Source organism: Gnatocerus cornutus, chromosome 4 (assembly GCF_029298725.1).
Source record: "Gnatocerus cornutus isolate USDA-ARS CGAHR chromosome 4, icGnaCorn1.1, whole genome shotgun sequence".
In the NCBI taxonomy this organism is placed as follows: domain Eukaryota; kingdom Metazoa; phylum Arthropoda; class Insecta; order Coleoptera; family Tenebrionidae; genus Gnatocerus; species Gnatocerus cornutus.
The window spans coordinates 7347444-7364255 of NC_142236.1; the positions used below are offsets into that span (position 1 = coordinate 7347444).

General features: G+C 33.4%; 1 protein-coding gene and 1 long non-coding RNA gene across 10 annotated transcripts in view; both read left to right on the top strand.

The window, feature by feature from the left end:
- LOC148176322 (uncharacterized) overlaps nucleotides 1–9161 on the top strand; it is a 36616-nt gene extending 27455 nt beyond the window's left edge. Inside the window, exon 2 of the long non-coding RNA XR_015769997.1 lies at nucleotides 8922–9161. This is a non-coding gene — a long non-coding RNA (uncharacterized LOC148176322). The remainder of the gene's footprint in view (nucleotides 1–8921) is intronic.
- CASK (peripheral plasma membrane protein CASK) overlaps nucleotides 1–16812 on the top strand; it is a 351460-nt gene that overhangs the window by 125648 nt on the left and 209000 nt on the right. The gene's annotated exons all lie outside the window — the stretch shown is intronic.

Genomic DNA, 16812 nt, shown 5'->3' on the forward strand with positions numbered 1-16812 from the left:
AAATTTTTGTTCAGAATTGTTGCCTCTATAGCCCGTATAGTTTGGAGCAACTGTATTATCTGCTTATAGTATTTTAAATATGATAAAAGGTAGCCATGAACTACTTGTTGCTTAAGTTCGAGCGTTGTTTTTTTTTACATAAAATTTTGCATTTTTTTCAAATCCGGCTCGTTGGACCATATTAGTACTAGTGTTCAGTTTTCGGACACGTGTATTAATCGATTGCACTTATTAGTAAAACTAAGAAGTACACACAAATTGAAATTAATTTTTATACTAAATTATGCATCTTTTGACATCCGGCTTGATGGACCAAATTAACACGATTGTTACTTTTCCAACAGATGTATAATTCGACTACATTCTTAAAAGCTTAATAAAAGGTTCTACTATAACTGACTTGTTGAAAATTTAATTCTGGTATAATTCTATAATTTTTGACATTTGAAAATGTAGGTGTAATACAGAGATGGCCCAATTTTAAAATGTCAAAATTAGCAACACATTGAAACATGTGAGTTTTTACTAAAATCTGGTAATATTTGACATGACTTTATATTATTAGTTGGTATAACTGTATAACTTTGGGTACAAATCGCAAGGGTCTTTTCGCTCGCACTATTTTTTTACATAAAATTTCGCAATTTTGATGATCCGGCTCGTTGGAGCAATTTAGACCTAGTGTATAGTTTGTCGGCTTCTGTATCATTACACAAAGGGGCAAGTGCGAGCGAAGCGAGCTCTGGTTTTTTACACACAGTTATCTATTTTTAAGGCTGTTCTACCCCTCAACTAAAATTCGTGTTTTGAAAAATATGCAACCCAACATACAAACCATTTGACACATGCCAATCATCCATAAGGGTGAAAATCGTCTGTAAAATTAGCATATTTTCTACGGCAGTACAGCAATAAACCAGGCAGATAAGTTTGCCTTGGTTCGGAGTTTGTTTCATAGATTTTTCTTATTTCGAAATACGATGTCCCTCGAAATTAATTTAATGTATTGGAAAATTATCATTAATGATAATAAATTATGAATTAAAATGAATAAAATAAAGATGTTTTCCCTTTTTGTTATTTCTTTTGCTTTAATGACCTGACTAACGCCAACAATACAACCGCAACGTTACTATGGTTTTGAATACTAGAAATTTAAATTATTGGAGGAACAGTGCAGCAATGTTGCCATTTTCCTAATTTTCTTTTGGTCCTCCTGCAAAAATAGAGAATCTGCAATTTTTTCAACATTTTTTTTTTGTATTCTGGGGGACCACCCAATTACCTCCTTTCAAGATTAGTGTGCCACTTGTAAGTACAGATATGTGTTGTTATTTATTTTTTTATTTATTTATTTATTAATTTATTTACTTATTTTTTATTTTCATCGCTTTGATTAATTTGCAACAAACTAACAAACAATAAAAATCTTGGATCAAAAAAAATACTTAGCCTTACTACCTTACTATTTTTGCATCTCGAAAATTGAAATGTATCTTATACAGAGTGTCCCAGAACTCGCGCCCCAGAGAGCAAGGGAGGGTGCCGACAACAATACAGATGGTAAATTTCAAAACAAAAATTGACTAAGTTTAATAGTATTCGAGAACTGATAAAAAGTTAACAACCAATCCCGAAAGCTTATTCGAGAAGTGGAGTAAATGGCCATCCCAATTTCCTAGGCAACGAGAGTCTAATGTTTAACTGACCAATGGATGATTCAAATTCTGTTCAGGTTCGGAATTGGCTACAGATTTTTTGTCTTATCTCGGTTATTTTTTGAGTTAAAAAATTATGGTTTCAAAATTTTGGTTCAGAATTGTTGCCTCCATAAGCCCTTTCTCTCAGGGGCGCGAGTTCAGGGACACCTGTATTTGAGTTGGAATTTATAGTTGATAAATCAATAAAGATCAAAGCTAACATTTGGAAAAAGCATTGCGATTACTGAATTACTATTTAGGTACATATTTTTGAAATCCAAAGGATAGATTTTGAGATCCAATAGATAACTCAAAATTTGACGTCTCAAAACAAGAGTGCATCTCAATTATACGAAAGATAAGATATTTTCTTTCAGAAATTTTTATTTTAAAAGTATTAAATATTTGTAAACACTGATTGCAAATAACATTAGCAAACCAGAATTGTACTTCTTAGAAATGTGCCAATCCGAAGGAGTTGACTAGGTAATTTAAAAAAAAGGAGGGGAGCTTTGTTTATCTTTATAAGAAGGGTAAGAAGTCGAATAATGGAAACTGCCATAATTTTATAAGGGTTTGAAAAGTCGTTAAAGCAGCACAATTTAAGATATATGTAAAAGAATAATTGGCGATAGCGACAGCAGTGTTTAAAAAAAAAATAGAATACGGAAGCTGTATGGTCCGGCATATTTTATAGAAAAAATTGAATGTCGGAATCATATTTTGCGTAATTATTGCAATAAGATTAGGGAAATTGCCAAAACACCGCGGACGGTCACAAATTTACGAAATTTTTTGAAGTTTCGAACCTCTGTGGTTTGCGTAATTAAATTTAGAAAAAATGAAGATTGTCCACTACAAGAGAAGATAGCTAATTTAAAGAAAGATATTTTGAATGGCCCACAACACATTTTTGGCAATCACGAAAATTGTGCGGAGTACTTTTGTAAGAAAAGTGGCCAATTAAATGAAATTCAAATTTTATCATTTCAAAACTCCATTTTGTACAAAACGTTTATGCAGTCAGTGAATAGAGTTGCAAATTTATTATTTTTTTAATTGAGTGTATTTTATTTGATAATTAGAATTTTCGTTCGTTAGTAATTGGGCGAGCTTTAGCCTGGCAAGAAAATTTAGTAATAATAATCTTGATAAGAATGAAATTAAAATGTTATGGGATTCATGATCTTCAGCTCTCGGTAGTGAGTAGGTATAGTAGCCAGCTTTTACCATGGCGTACCTGACTTTTAGAGTCGAATATTATCTTATTGCACTCATAATGTGGAGGGTGTAAACAGGCTATTGTGTCCGAAAATTAAAATTTACGACATCTTCAAGTAGGTAGAAAAAGGTGAACCCGTGCCTCTTCCAGGTATTAGCTCGAGATTATTATTATTGATCCCTTCAATGTTTTCTTTTAAAAACGTTATTAAAGTTTTAATTTTTGTTTATTAATTTGAAAAACCCGAGAGACATAAATTTTTCAAACTTCTTTATTAGATTGAAGTTGATTCATGGTTGCCACATCATGAAATAGGTTGTAAAGAAAACAAAGTAAACAAAATTCGCCAAACAGTTAACATCAAAATGATTTTTCATACTTACCGGTCGTCTTTATACATATTACCACTCCAAATAGATTGTTTAAAAAAACCTTTTAGTTTAACGACATTTTAATGTTCGACTTAAAGTCCCCACTTTTTCTAAAAATGAAAGAATTAAGAACAAATACATAGTTAAACAGACTTCTTACAAAAGATTTTGGAAACTACCTATTTGTGGATTAATTAAACAGCAAAATTGGATTGCGATTGAAATCTAATTTTGCGTATGTCAAATACGAGTGCAAATGGTACCGTTCTGGGAAAAAACAATGAGAAGGAAACGAATGTTTATAATTTATTTCGCAAATTCAGAGACATCTTGTTGATATTAAATTTTGAATTACTATCGCGAAATTAAAATTTCCCACATCAAATTGATTGATGTTTAAAAATTGTAAACTGTCCTTTGTCTTTATAATCTTAAAATTTATAAACGGCACAGCAAGTGTCAGAAATTTACTTTGTATGTCAGTCACAATGACAATAAAGGTTGCTTTACATTGCCATGTCAAAAAGTGATTAAATTTTTTTTTATAATTATGTAAAATACACGTTCCAACATTAAAATGATGCTAATTTTTTGATCTTATTGTAAAATTTTGAAAACTTGATAGCCCTCGATTTTTTTATCTTGTTTAAAATTTAAATTAATAAACAAAAATTAAAAGCTTATCAACGTCATTAAAAAAAACACGGTGAAGGGGATCAATAATCATCTTGAGCCCCCGCGCTAATACCTGGAAGCGGCACGGGTCCACATTTTTCTACCTACTTGAAGATGTCGTAAATTTCAATTTTCGGACACAATGGCCTGTTTACACCCTCCACATTATGAGTGCAATAAGATAATATTCGACTCTAAAAGTCAGGTACGCCATGGTAAAAGCTGGCTACTATATCTGGTTGGGTAGGTATCTGGTTGGGGTTCCAATGGTCAATCCCGACTCGGTCGAGCCGTAGTCCTCGAACCGTCATTAGGATTAGAGACCCCTGCTGTGAGGGGTTGTAAATCATTTGTATTTTGAAGTGTTGGTTGCCGACTTTTAGAAAATTGGGGACCATTTTTACATTACATTTTATTTTTTTCTAAAATAACTATTCATAATTGAAAAAAATCAAGGAGTTTCCCGGGTGTAGAAAACAATTCTCTATCTATCAAGTCGTAGTTCAAGCTAAAATTCCTAAAACTGTGCCCGTAAAACGACATGGCGTTTTTTCAGTTTTTATTTTTTTTAAATAAATCTATAAAGAATTTTTGAAAATCACAGAGTTTCCCGTGTACATTTCGATATTGTCTACACGTACAAAAAAAATCAAAACTCCAACTCTTAATTTGCGGCCGTAAAAAGTAATGGCGTTTTGCGCTATTTCTTATGCACTTCGGCCGAGGTAGGACATAGCCTTAAGATCCGGCTCGTTTGGACCAAATTAGAACTAGTGTATAGTTTTGAGACACCTATATTATACGATTGCAGTGGTCAAATAAAAAAAAAACCATAAATTAAGCAAGCGCGAGCGAAGCGAGCACTGTTTCTTCACACTAAACTTCGCATTTCGTAAAATCCGGCTCGTTGGACCAAATTAGGACCAGTATATAGTTTTGGGACACCTGTATTATTCGATAATAGCTATATCAAGATGTCCACAAATAAATTGTTTTTTACATTCAATTTGACATCGTGAACCCATCAGACCAAACTAGTTTGAAAAGTTTATGAAAAATTAAATTGCACATTTTGGTTTGACTGAAATTTTATTCACAACTATCATGAACTTCATAAAGTTTGTTTGTATTTGCTTTGTGGATTTATGGCTTCTGGGGATCCGACCAGTTTATTTCGAGTTTTTTGTCAAATTTTCAGGAATTTTCAGTTCTCTAATGGCATATCTGGTTGTGATCCGGAATCAAACCTGGATGATTCGATGCGTGGGCTTTCGTTCTGTAAAGAATCGAAAGAGTTAGGTTCCGTGCAAATGGATGGATTCATTTAATGATTTCTCGGAAATTATTGATATTTTTTTGCAGGTTTTTTAAAATTTCCGGGAATTTTCAGTTGCGCTAATGAGATATCTGACTATCATTCAGTAATATTACAGTATTAGACAGCGTTCGTCCCTACAAAAGCTCCTCATTATGAACATGTTAATATTGGAATAATTCCTCCTACATTTTCCTTTGTGAAACATTTTAATCCTCCGTTTTTATTTTCACAGTCGAAATCCCATTATATCCGTAATATGTCTCTGCCACGACCAGGCAAATTGTATTATTTGTCTACGTCCATCACTCGTTTAATTTTTCGCTTCTTTCAGATGCTAATAATTACCTTCATTTTTTAAGATAAACCTCGAAAGCTCGTCATTGTTTCAAACAAGATAAAACTTTATATAGGTTTTATTGTGTTGATACGACAACTTAATTATCTGTCTCTGCGGCAATGTCCACTGGCTTCTTTAATCAACTTGTTTTAGTCCGGTACCGGACCCACAGCGTCCGGGGAAAATTATTGTCATCGTAGCAATTAATCCGGCGTAATGACGGCGACGGATGTAGTTTTGCACCAATTTGTATCTGCAAGTGTTGATTAGATTGTGGCGGGGGCAGGGTGAAACGTTAGAGTGTTACAAGGCAATTTACGTGCGGGAAATTAAGGAAAAATTAATGTGCTGAATCGCTCTTCAATTCTGGAAACTAGAACTATATACTGATTTCGTCGAATCTTCTTTTTTTTGAATAATTTGATGAGTTTAAGAAATTTTTTGTGTTAATCGTTTATTAATGACACCTATTAATAAACGATTTTTTCATGTTTTAAACTATACAGGTGTGACGAATTGACGTTTGTAATCAAACAACAATACATGTTTCCCATAACAACAGACTGATACAAAGTTGGTCCATCGAGCCGGATTTTAAGAAATGATGAATTTAATGTAAAACCAGTGCGGTCAGAAAATACTGACAATAAAAAATGTTAGTAAGTTCAAAAATAGTTTGTGCGTCGATTGTTTATTAAAGACACCTATTAATAAACGACTTTTTTATGTATCAAACCATACAGGTGTTCCAAAGGTGTCATAAATCATAAGATAAAAATGACGGATTTCGTGTAAAGTCCAATTATTTGCGGTGATTGGTCATTTCCCGACTATAATAATTAAACAAAACAGGTTTTCCAAAACAATATACTTATATAAAATTGGTCCATCGAGCCGGATTTTAGAAGATGCAGAATTTCATCTAAAAAACATTCATTGGTGCGCTCAGATAATACAGAATAAGTGAAAAGTTGATGAGCTGAAAAATTGTTTATCTGTCAACGGTTCATTAACGACACCTAATAATAAACCATTTTTAATGTTTCAAGATATGTCAGTGTCCCAAAAGTAAAACAATTGTGTGACTTTCGTTCGTAGTTCTCTCTTCGCTCGCACTTGATTGATCCATTATAGATGCGTTGTTTTGTAAGTTAAGAATATAATTGAACTATACAGGTGGGCCAAAAGTAACGATTTACAAATTTTCAAATTCAGTTTGGTTTAAGATAAAAATGCCAAGCTTGGTGAAAATGGTTAATTCCACTTCTGTAATCCAATAACAATACAGATTTTCTAAAACAATACACTGATACAAATTTGGTCCATGGAGCCGGATTTTAGAAGATGCAGAATTTCATGTAAAAAACATTTATATGTGCGCTCAGTTAATACATAAAATGTGGCATGTTGATGAGCTCAAAAATTGTTTTCCCGTAGACGGTTCATTAATGACACCTATTAATAAACGATCTTTTTATGTATCAAACTATATAGGTGTGACGAATTTAGTGTTAAAATGACCAGTGCGCTCAGAAAATACTGAAAATTTAAAAAGTTCAAAAATAGTTTGTGCGTCGACCGTTTATTAAGGACACCTATTAATAAACATTTTTTTATGTATAAAACTATTCAGGTGTCTTAAAGGTGTAAATCATAAGATTAAAACGATGGATTTGGTGTAAGGTCCAATTATTTGCGGTGATCGGTCATTTCGCGACCACAATAACAATTAAACAAAACAGGTTTTCCAAAACAATATATTGAAACAAAATTGGTCTATTGAGCCGGATTTTAGATGTTGGATTTTATCAGAAAACATTCATTTATGCGCTGAGATAATAGAGACAAAGTGAAAATTTGATGAGCTCAAAAATTGTTTTTCTGTCAACGGTTCATTAACGACACCTATTAATAAACCATTTTTAATGTTTCAAAAACATGCGTGAGTCCCAAAAGTAACAATTGTGTGAATTCTGTTTATGGTTCTTGCTTCGCTCGCACTTGATTGATCCATTATAGGTGTTTTGTTTTGTAAGTTAAGAATATAATTGAACTATACAGGTGTGCCAAAAGTAACAATTGTATCAGTTTGATTTTTAAGATAAAAATGCCAAACTTGGTGGAAATGATTAATTTTACTTCTGCCATCAAATAACAATACAGGTTTCTCAATACAATATACTGATACAAAGTTGGTCCATCGAGTCGGATTTTAGAAGATGCAGGGTTTTATGTGAAGAAACATTTAATTGTGCGCTCAGTTAATACAAAAAAAAATGGAAAGTTGATAAGCTCAAAAATTGTTTTTCCGTCGACGGTTCTTTAATGACACCTATTAATAAATCATATGTTTCAAGTTATACAGGTGTCCCAAATCTAGCAATTGTGTCAATTTGGTTTGTAAGAAAGTAAAGATAACGAATTTGGTGCAAAAAAAAATAATTTGAGAAATTTATGGGTTTACTTTAAAAAAATGTAAAATTTCGTCAGGCGCATTCACTATTTTCTAACATTTAATTTTTTAGTCCACTCTGTAAAATAATTATGATAAAGTATGTGCAAACTGCTGTTTGATACAACTAGTCGAAATTAATTAAATCGTCCAAACATAAATTGTCTAGAAATTATCCCAATTTACATGAATATAAACAGAACTAGAATTAACTGAACGTACCGCCCGAAGTGGATTTTGTAATCAGCTTAATAAATAACATAGAAGTTTTTGATTATAATATTATTACGATTATATATCGTATTAATATTAATTAAAATAATCGGTTATTATAAATAAAAACTCGAATTATGAAAATTTATAAACAAGTTTTGACAGCTTTGAAAATTGGTGGATGCGCCGGGATAAAAGTGTTAGGAGAGTGAAATCTCCGGTCCGCACGTGTTATGCACTATACTTTTCCGACGACCACGCCTGCTTGATAACCGTCGGTTAATTAAATAAACTAATTTTTCACAATTAAATAACTAAGCGCGCCCGTTTGTCTGAAGACGTGTGAGTTTGAGGGGCTGGCAACTTACGTGGTCACGTGGTGAAACCAAATAAACCAGGGTCGTGGCGCTCTAACTTAATTTCGATGATTTAAAATCGTGTGTTAAAGGCATCCATTACTAAACTTGTACGTTAAATAAACATATGTCGCTCTAATTTGGGTGGATGCGCCGGGTCTTTATGTTCCCCATCAACCGTTTGTCTTGGTATTTGCTCTGGCCCATCGTGGTGTTTTCATCTCGCCAATCTTTTATTTTCTCTACATATATTCTAACGCGTTGGACATTCCTTCAGCAATCGATGCATCCCTCCAGTGTCCGAGCTTCACTTCTTCTCGTCCTTCAATTTTTATTTCTCGCCACCAACTGCATCGGAGTGAGTAACCAGCCCACTTTTACCCCCACTTCCAACATGCACCTGCCAATATAAATGTGTTCATTAAAAATGTAGTTATCAGTGCGACAAAGTACTTATAAGATGTGTCCGTGCCAACTACCCCCTCGGGTGTTCGTAACAACCTGAGGGTGCTATGAGCAGTCGTATACCTCTGGTAAAGGACTATTACCCTCCGGTGTCGCCTCTCTGCCCCGTTTCACCCGGAGGGGTAAGAGACCTCTGGATTGGGGAAGAAACGAAACGTTCTATGCCTCCTCATGTCTACAAATATTACCTGGCGCGCACACGCTGCTACCGACGACAAAGCCTCAGGGTAAGTGTTCGTAAATTATTCATGAAGGTGATATTAAAAGAGAAACGTCGGGTGGATTTTAATTATAGCGGCGAGGGAAATTGAATGACAGCTCGTCAAGATTTTTTGAGAAAACACAAAGATATGGAAAATTATTCCTTGTTCCATAAATAACTCGTACATGGTTCCTAATTAATATAAATGACACAACTTTTCTCGTTTCTTGGGAGCAAACTCATCCCTTTAAACCAGGGAGGAAACTAATGTTCACACAGTAGATTAAATCTGCCATTAAGTGTTGGCATTGTTTTAGATTGTTTTTCCTGGTTCTACTCACATGTTTGAGATCCTTTCATTCAAATTTAATTGATTAACAGGGAAGACAATAGTTTCTACGGTCGTGGTGCATTAAATTAATTCAAAACCGACTCATCGGTGTTGTATTTTTTCGTTGAGTCTCGTTAATGCACGATTTTTTGTCTAGAGTTTATTAATGTACGATTTTTAATAAAGGTATAGAAGCATCCATTACCACAGTTTTTGTTTTCTAAGTAACTGTTTCTGTTTACTGTTTATTAATGATGGTCATTAATGCACGATTTAAGGTAATGAGATTTGGGTCAGATCTGTGGAGATTGAAAAACGCGACTCCATCGGGAATCAAACTCGCAACTTTCAGGTCCGGAAATAGAAGTGCTCACCTCTGAGCTATTTCGCTCATGTGAAATTTTCAATTTTCTAAGTTTATTAAACGCTAGAATAGTATTGTTATTATTTGAGGGAAATTAGAAAGCGAGTGCCAGAAAAATCTTCCCTCTCGTGCTTTACAAAATACGCATTCTTTATCTACTTGTAGGAGAGAAATTTTATTTTACAGTTCGGAAGCAGACGACATTATGAAATGTTCTCAAGCTAGTAGTGAAAAATCAATTTTCCACTTTCTTTCATTTTCTCAAAATTTGTTCGACGAAAAAGTGTGTCAGTAGGCGATGAATAATCTCGAATTTATAACGCATTCATTATTTTTATTGACCAACTTGTTTGTTAAATGACGAATACGAGATATACAAATCGTGCATTAATAGGTGTTATTATTGAACAGTCGACGAAAAAAGAATGTTTGAACTCATCAATTTACTTTCTCTATATTTTCTGAGCGCACATATTCTTGGTCGTGAGTATTGTCTTTTACATCAAATTTACACCTTTTATTTAACACCTGGTTTTATGTTTAAGATTGTCGCTGTATAGTTGGATTATTTTCTTCAGGTTTAATACTAACAAATACTAGCAAGTAGTTGGTCAAGTGCGAGCGAAGCGAACACTGGGTTTCTTATACGAAATCTTTTAAGAGTATCAAGTGCGAGCGAAACAAACACTAGGTTTTACATCAAATTCGTCATTTTTATCTTACGACGTCTTGGGGCACCTGTATTATTTGTATATGAAAAAATCGTTTATTAATAGGTGTCATTAATGAATGGTCGACGCAAAAACAATTTTTAAAGACATTGCTTCTCACTTTTTCTGCATTTTTTGAGCGCACTGATGGCGAACACTAATTTTACATCAAATTTACATCTTTTATTTAACACCGGGTTTAATGTTTAAAATTGACACTGTATAGTTGAATCATATTTTTGAGGTTACAAAAAAATACCAGCAACTGAGTCGTTTTACATGAAAATCTGCATCTTCTGAGATGTGGCTCGATGGAATTTTGAAGCGAGCAAAGCGAGCACTGTTTTTTACACCAATTCCGTCATTTTTACCCTTTGATCAAATTGACACAATTGTTACTTTTGGGACACCTGTATAATTCGAAACATTGAAAAACGGTTTATCATTAGGTGTCTTTATGAACCGTTGACAGCAAAACAACATCAATTTCCTACTTTTCTGTATTATCTAAGGGCACAAATAACTTTTTTTTACAAGAAATTTCGTATCTTCTAAAATTCGGCTCGATGGACTAATTTTGTATGAGTATATTGTTTGATAATAGTAAAAAAAAAATTTGTCATTTTTATCTTATGTTTGATACATGAAAAAATTGTTTATTAATAGGTATCATTAATGACTCGTCGACAGAAAAACTATCTTTCAACTTATCACCGTTTGAGTTTTTCTGTATTTTCTGGGCGCACTGGTAATGTACACTGTTTTTACATCAAATTTATAAATAAATAAATTTTTGAAGTTATTATTATTGCTTATTGATTGGTTAAGTCCGACCGAAGCAAGCACTGTTTTTTACATAAAATTCTGCATTTCTTAAGATCCGGCCCGATGGACCAACTTTGTATGAGTGTGTTGTTTTGGGAAACCTGTATTGTCGTTATAATTGGTCAAGTACGAGCGATGCGAACACTGTTTTAACTCCAAATTCGCCGTCTTTATCTTATGACATCTTTAGTTTGATACATTACATTAAAAAATCGTTCATTAATAAGTGTCATTAATGAACCGCCAACGGAAAAACAATTTTTCGACACATCAACTTTTCGCTTTTTCTGTCTTTTCTGAGCGCGCCTTTCCCCGATTCCCCATTTATTGCGACTAGCTTGCGATTTTTGGTTAAGGATCGAGAAGCGGGCCAAGAACTTTAATTAGTATTGCGGCTTGTGTTTAAACTTTTGGCGATGGCCGGTTTCAAGCATGGAGACTTTATAAATCGTTCTTATTTAGCGTCTCACTGAATTCTCTAATCCTCGACTGATAGATTTTTCAAGGAAATGGATAAGATTAGCGGCGAGATCGACCAAGGGTTTAAAAATCGATCTGTTAGCGGTAGATTAACTTGGATTGAAATAGGGTTTGTAACATATTCGTAACATTTTAATAATCTCAAATAGTTGAAGAAAGATTGAAGCAGTACAGAACAGTTTAATGTTTTAAGGCTCGGCGCACTTCCGCTCGGGTCGCAATCTTGGTTCGTAAAAATTCATAGTGGTCATCAAAGGAAGTAATAATATTATCCGGTACTTTCCTGACTCTTATCTATGTGCGGTGTATTACTGTACTGATTTGGGGGCGTACTGTTATAATCAAAGGTTTAAAAGGGCGCAAAACGTTAACTTTTATTTTGAAAATCTATTGACAAAAGTAAAAAGTAACTATGGTAATATTTCAAAGTTAACTAAATCTATTACATTTGTCCCCCCCTTTAAAAAAATCAAAAACATCTTTTGAACATTTTTGTCGTTATTAGGTGGAAAAGCTAAAAGACACATAAACTGTTAATATTTGAAACAGAATCATATCTGCGGTTAATGAAAGAAGAACGTGTATTTCAGCTACAAAAACCACCTTTCTTTTCAATCTAACGTGATTTTTATAAAATTTTCTAACTGAACAACAACAATGGTAACATTCGAGAAGTATTAGAAGGTGTTCGATTACTTTTATCATGTGTTTTGTGTTGTAGTTTTATTTAGTATAAGCTGGTTTGATTCTATCTAAAGAAACTATACCATCAACCCCATAATCTTCTAAAATAAAATATTTCTTATAACGTTTTAAAACCGTAAGGCCCGATTGCAGAAACGCGGATTATATTTTTAGTTCAAGACTAAAACTTTAATCTACGATTATACAATGGTGGACACAGAATCTTGGACAGAATTGTCATTTGATTGTCAAAGTTTCTAAACCGGGCTTTACGGAGGACGTTTGTTCATAACCAAACTTTTAATTTTTGATTCAATTGTCATTTTGACGTTTTAGCAATAATAAAATCACTCGACTCCTAAACTTTTCGCCCATGACCAAGTGTTGTAGCGCAAAACCAATTCTGGCTTCCTTGTGGCGGCACATCAATTGTTATTGGTGGCATATCGCAGAAATACGTTTTCAAAATTTGTTTGACTTTTGTATTAACGTCAATCATAATGACAATAAAGCTAGGATTACATCGAGACTTTTTGAAATGACAGGAAAGTGCTGTCCCTAAATCTACTCCTCATTTATTTTGAATACCGCATTTCAAGGTCAAAATTTGTGAAAATTGTGGAGCTCTACGGCCAATTTGAGAAGATTTATCCCTTGAATTGAACATAAACGAGTACTGGAACACCCAAAGACATGTTCGTGATTGTTTTCAATACATAAATCTTCTTAAATTTGTCGTAGAGCACCACAACTGTCACAAATTATGACCTTGAAATGCGGTATTCAAAATAAATGAGGAGTATAGGTCTGAGCGAGTCCACTAATCGCGTTTCCATGTTGATGACGTCAAAACGGATCGCCTTTTGGCGCGAAGTTTGAATACATTGATCAGCAAGCAAACTGCAGTACACCGGTGTATTTTTGCATGCATGTATTTTCACTTTTGACACTCAATTCAATCATAAACTAATTCGACCAAACAAGCTTTTTTAAGGTTTCATGACGAGCACAAGTGGTGTCCCCAACCGCTGCTTGACCCTCAAAAGTGCCTCAAATGAGAATAGTAATTCGCACTTGGCTAATCAGTATCAAAACGCTTTCAAATGTAAGATCGGAAGCTGCACTGTCAGAAAAGTTTGGTTTTACCTCATAATTTTCTTCCACAACCACGTGGGGAACACCAAGAAAACCTCAACATTTCGCACATTTTGAAATGGTCTGCCATATGCCAATTTCTGCAGGGGATGGTGAGGAACACAAAACTTTTTGACAGTACAACTTCCAATCTTTCAATGATTAAAGTTTTTGTCATTAAATTATTTGTGTCCAAGGACTGAGTTAAGATCCTGGGATATTTCTGATGTGTTTTTCTTCAAATAGGAGGTAAATACGATGATAATAAGCAGGCATAAGAGCCAAAAAGAGACTCAAAATTTTTTTGGGTAAAGGACCAATCATACAAATGCGCCACTGCTCTCTGTAGGAACCCTGTCGAATTAAATGACACGAACCGTTATGACGTCACATCCCTTCTCACTCCCGTAACGGCACCCACCCATACTTGGCAACTCGCTCAGACCTATAGATTTAGGGACTTTGAGTTCTGTCCAAGATTCTGTGTCCACCATAGTACGTCAAATCCGATTGCAGAATAATATTTGTTGTTTGGGGTTAAATGTTAGTTCGTGACTAAAATTTAGTTCTGAACTATAGCAAGGGCTAAACGAAATTTGGATTGCACAAACGACTTAATCCTGGATTAAACGATATAGTCTTTGACTAAACATAATCCCACAAGTTTGATGGATTGTAGGACGAACTAAATTGACACTTCTAAGTAAAATCTTTTAGGTTATGTGGTTTTGCGACTTGTGGATGTTGAAATAATGGCAAAACAATCTTAATTAATGGAAAAGGTGGCAGGCACTTTCTTATTATAGCTTTGGATGTTCAACTAAACATAATTTTTGGTTGTGCTTGTATTAGGCGTTTTCAGGAATCAGACATAATAGGTGGACCACAACAGCTTATGAGCTAAGTCGCACAAATTAAGTAGATGTGAGCTCATATTTTACAATTTTTTGAGTCTAAGCAAAAATGTAGGGTGAAAACCACTGACCAAAAGAAAGTTTTTTTCGATTACAAATCAATTTAAGCATTTTGTTTAAAAACCAAAAATTTATACGCACATACATATATGCCCCATTCATTAACTTATTTTAGTAACTTCGTTATTTTTCAACCGATTTCGTTCGTTTTAATAGCTTTTGAAAGAAAAAAAATCTCTAGACCACTTTTTGACCAAAGTTTTGCTAAACGTATTATAAACCTTACACTGGAAAACCTATACAAGGTAAAAAATCGAAAAACTAACTAATTATATCAAATTCTAGGCATAAATTCTTTGTAATAGTCTGGATACAATTTTAAAACGAAATGTACAATTCATCCTAATTGCAATAAGAGGACGCTTCGAAGAAATATGTTTCTAACTTTTTTCCTTTATCGTAACTTTTTCCTCACCGTTTTAATTAGTTTTTAGAGCGTTTGACATAGAGAAAAACTCTCTAAAATGGTGGTTTCCATAATAGAAGTAAGAGAGTGCAATTCAGTATTTGAAACATCTCAATTCAGAGCCTTTTAAAATGACAAACTCGAGAATAACCTTATTCTAAAATAATGTACAGGTTGAGATAGTAAATTATGAATAATTTTACAAATAAAAATTCATTTCTATGATTTGAAAGTCTTGTTAGGAAATATGTTAGGAATATCGCTATTTTTCCAATAATTCGGTAGTTCTTAGTAACTCCCAAAACCCCTTAGTCATACGGAGATCTCCAAGCAATATAAATCTTCTACTTAAAGTAGTGTCACAGTTGGTACATATCCAGTTAAAACGACATTTATAACCTGTATTCCTATTTACATACGAAATAATTTTAAATGTAGGTAATTTTTTTGTTTTCTAACGTGCAGTACCCATTATTTGGATTAATTCGTGAAGTTACATGTCAAAATGTGGTTCGTTCACAATCAAAAACGTTTTATCTTGGATTACGTAATCCCATCTATTAACCACGTTTCTGCAATAGAATCAAAATATAGTTCAGGACTAAATTTAATCCAGGATTTTATAGTTAGTTGTTTAATCAGCGTTTCTGCAATCAGCCCTAAAAGGATCAAAATAATTTTTTTTTAAACTTATAGACTTTGAATCATTCCTCACAAAGACGTGATTACAAGAATATAAATCTTTGTTAATGTAAGCTCGAGGATTCCAATGTGCATTTGTGTAAAAATATTTTGTCGCCCCCATAAATTTTTTTAATTGTGAAACAAAATTTGGAATATCATAACTATTAAAATTCTGAGTTTAAAAAAAATCTGATGGTAGTCTTAAGCCAGATCCATATAAAATTTCTGAAGGAGAAACTTGTATTTGGTGATTAATTGAAGATCTTAAACTTAACCAAACCCATGGAAGCTTTTTAATCCAAGAAGAAATGTCACAAGACTGATTGCTTGTTTAACAGTTCTATGCCACCTTTCAATAATTCCTTGACTTTGAGGATGTTGAATACTACTTTTAATATGTTTTACACCTAATGAATTAAGAAAGTCTTCTCAAATCCGCGATAAAAATATTGTATCATGATCTGCAGTAATTATTTTTGGAACTCCATATCGTGAAATTCTAGAATTTGAAATTGCTGATATAACAGATTCGGCATTCGCAATTTTAAGTGGAATTGCTTCTGGCCACCTTGAAAATCTATCTATAACAGACAAAACATATTGATAACCGTCACAAAAAAAAAGGTGAACAATATCTAAATGAATTTGTTCAAATCTACAATCTGGTTCTCTAATAGCTTGAAATGGTAAAAATGAATGTTTTGTTATTTTACTTCTTTGACAGTTATCACAAGATAACCCATTGTTTTATATCGTTTTGCATGTTTGACCAAAGATATCGTCTACAAATTAAAAGTTAAGAAGATCTTATGCCTGGTTGAGCTAGACGATGAATTTTATCAAAAATTAAAAATCAAAACTGTCGAGGAATGTGGTCTTAACAAATTATTACTTTTATCTACCCATAAC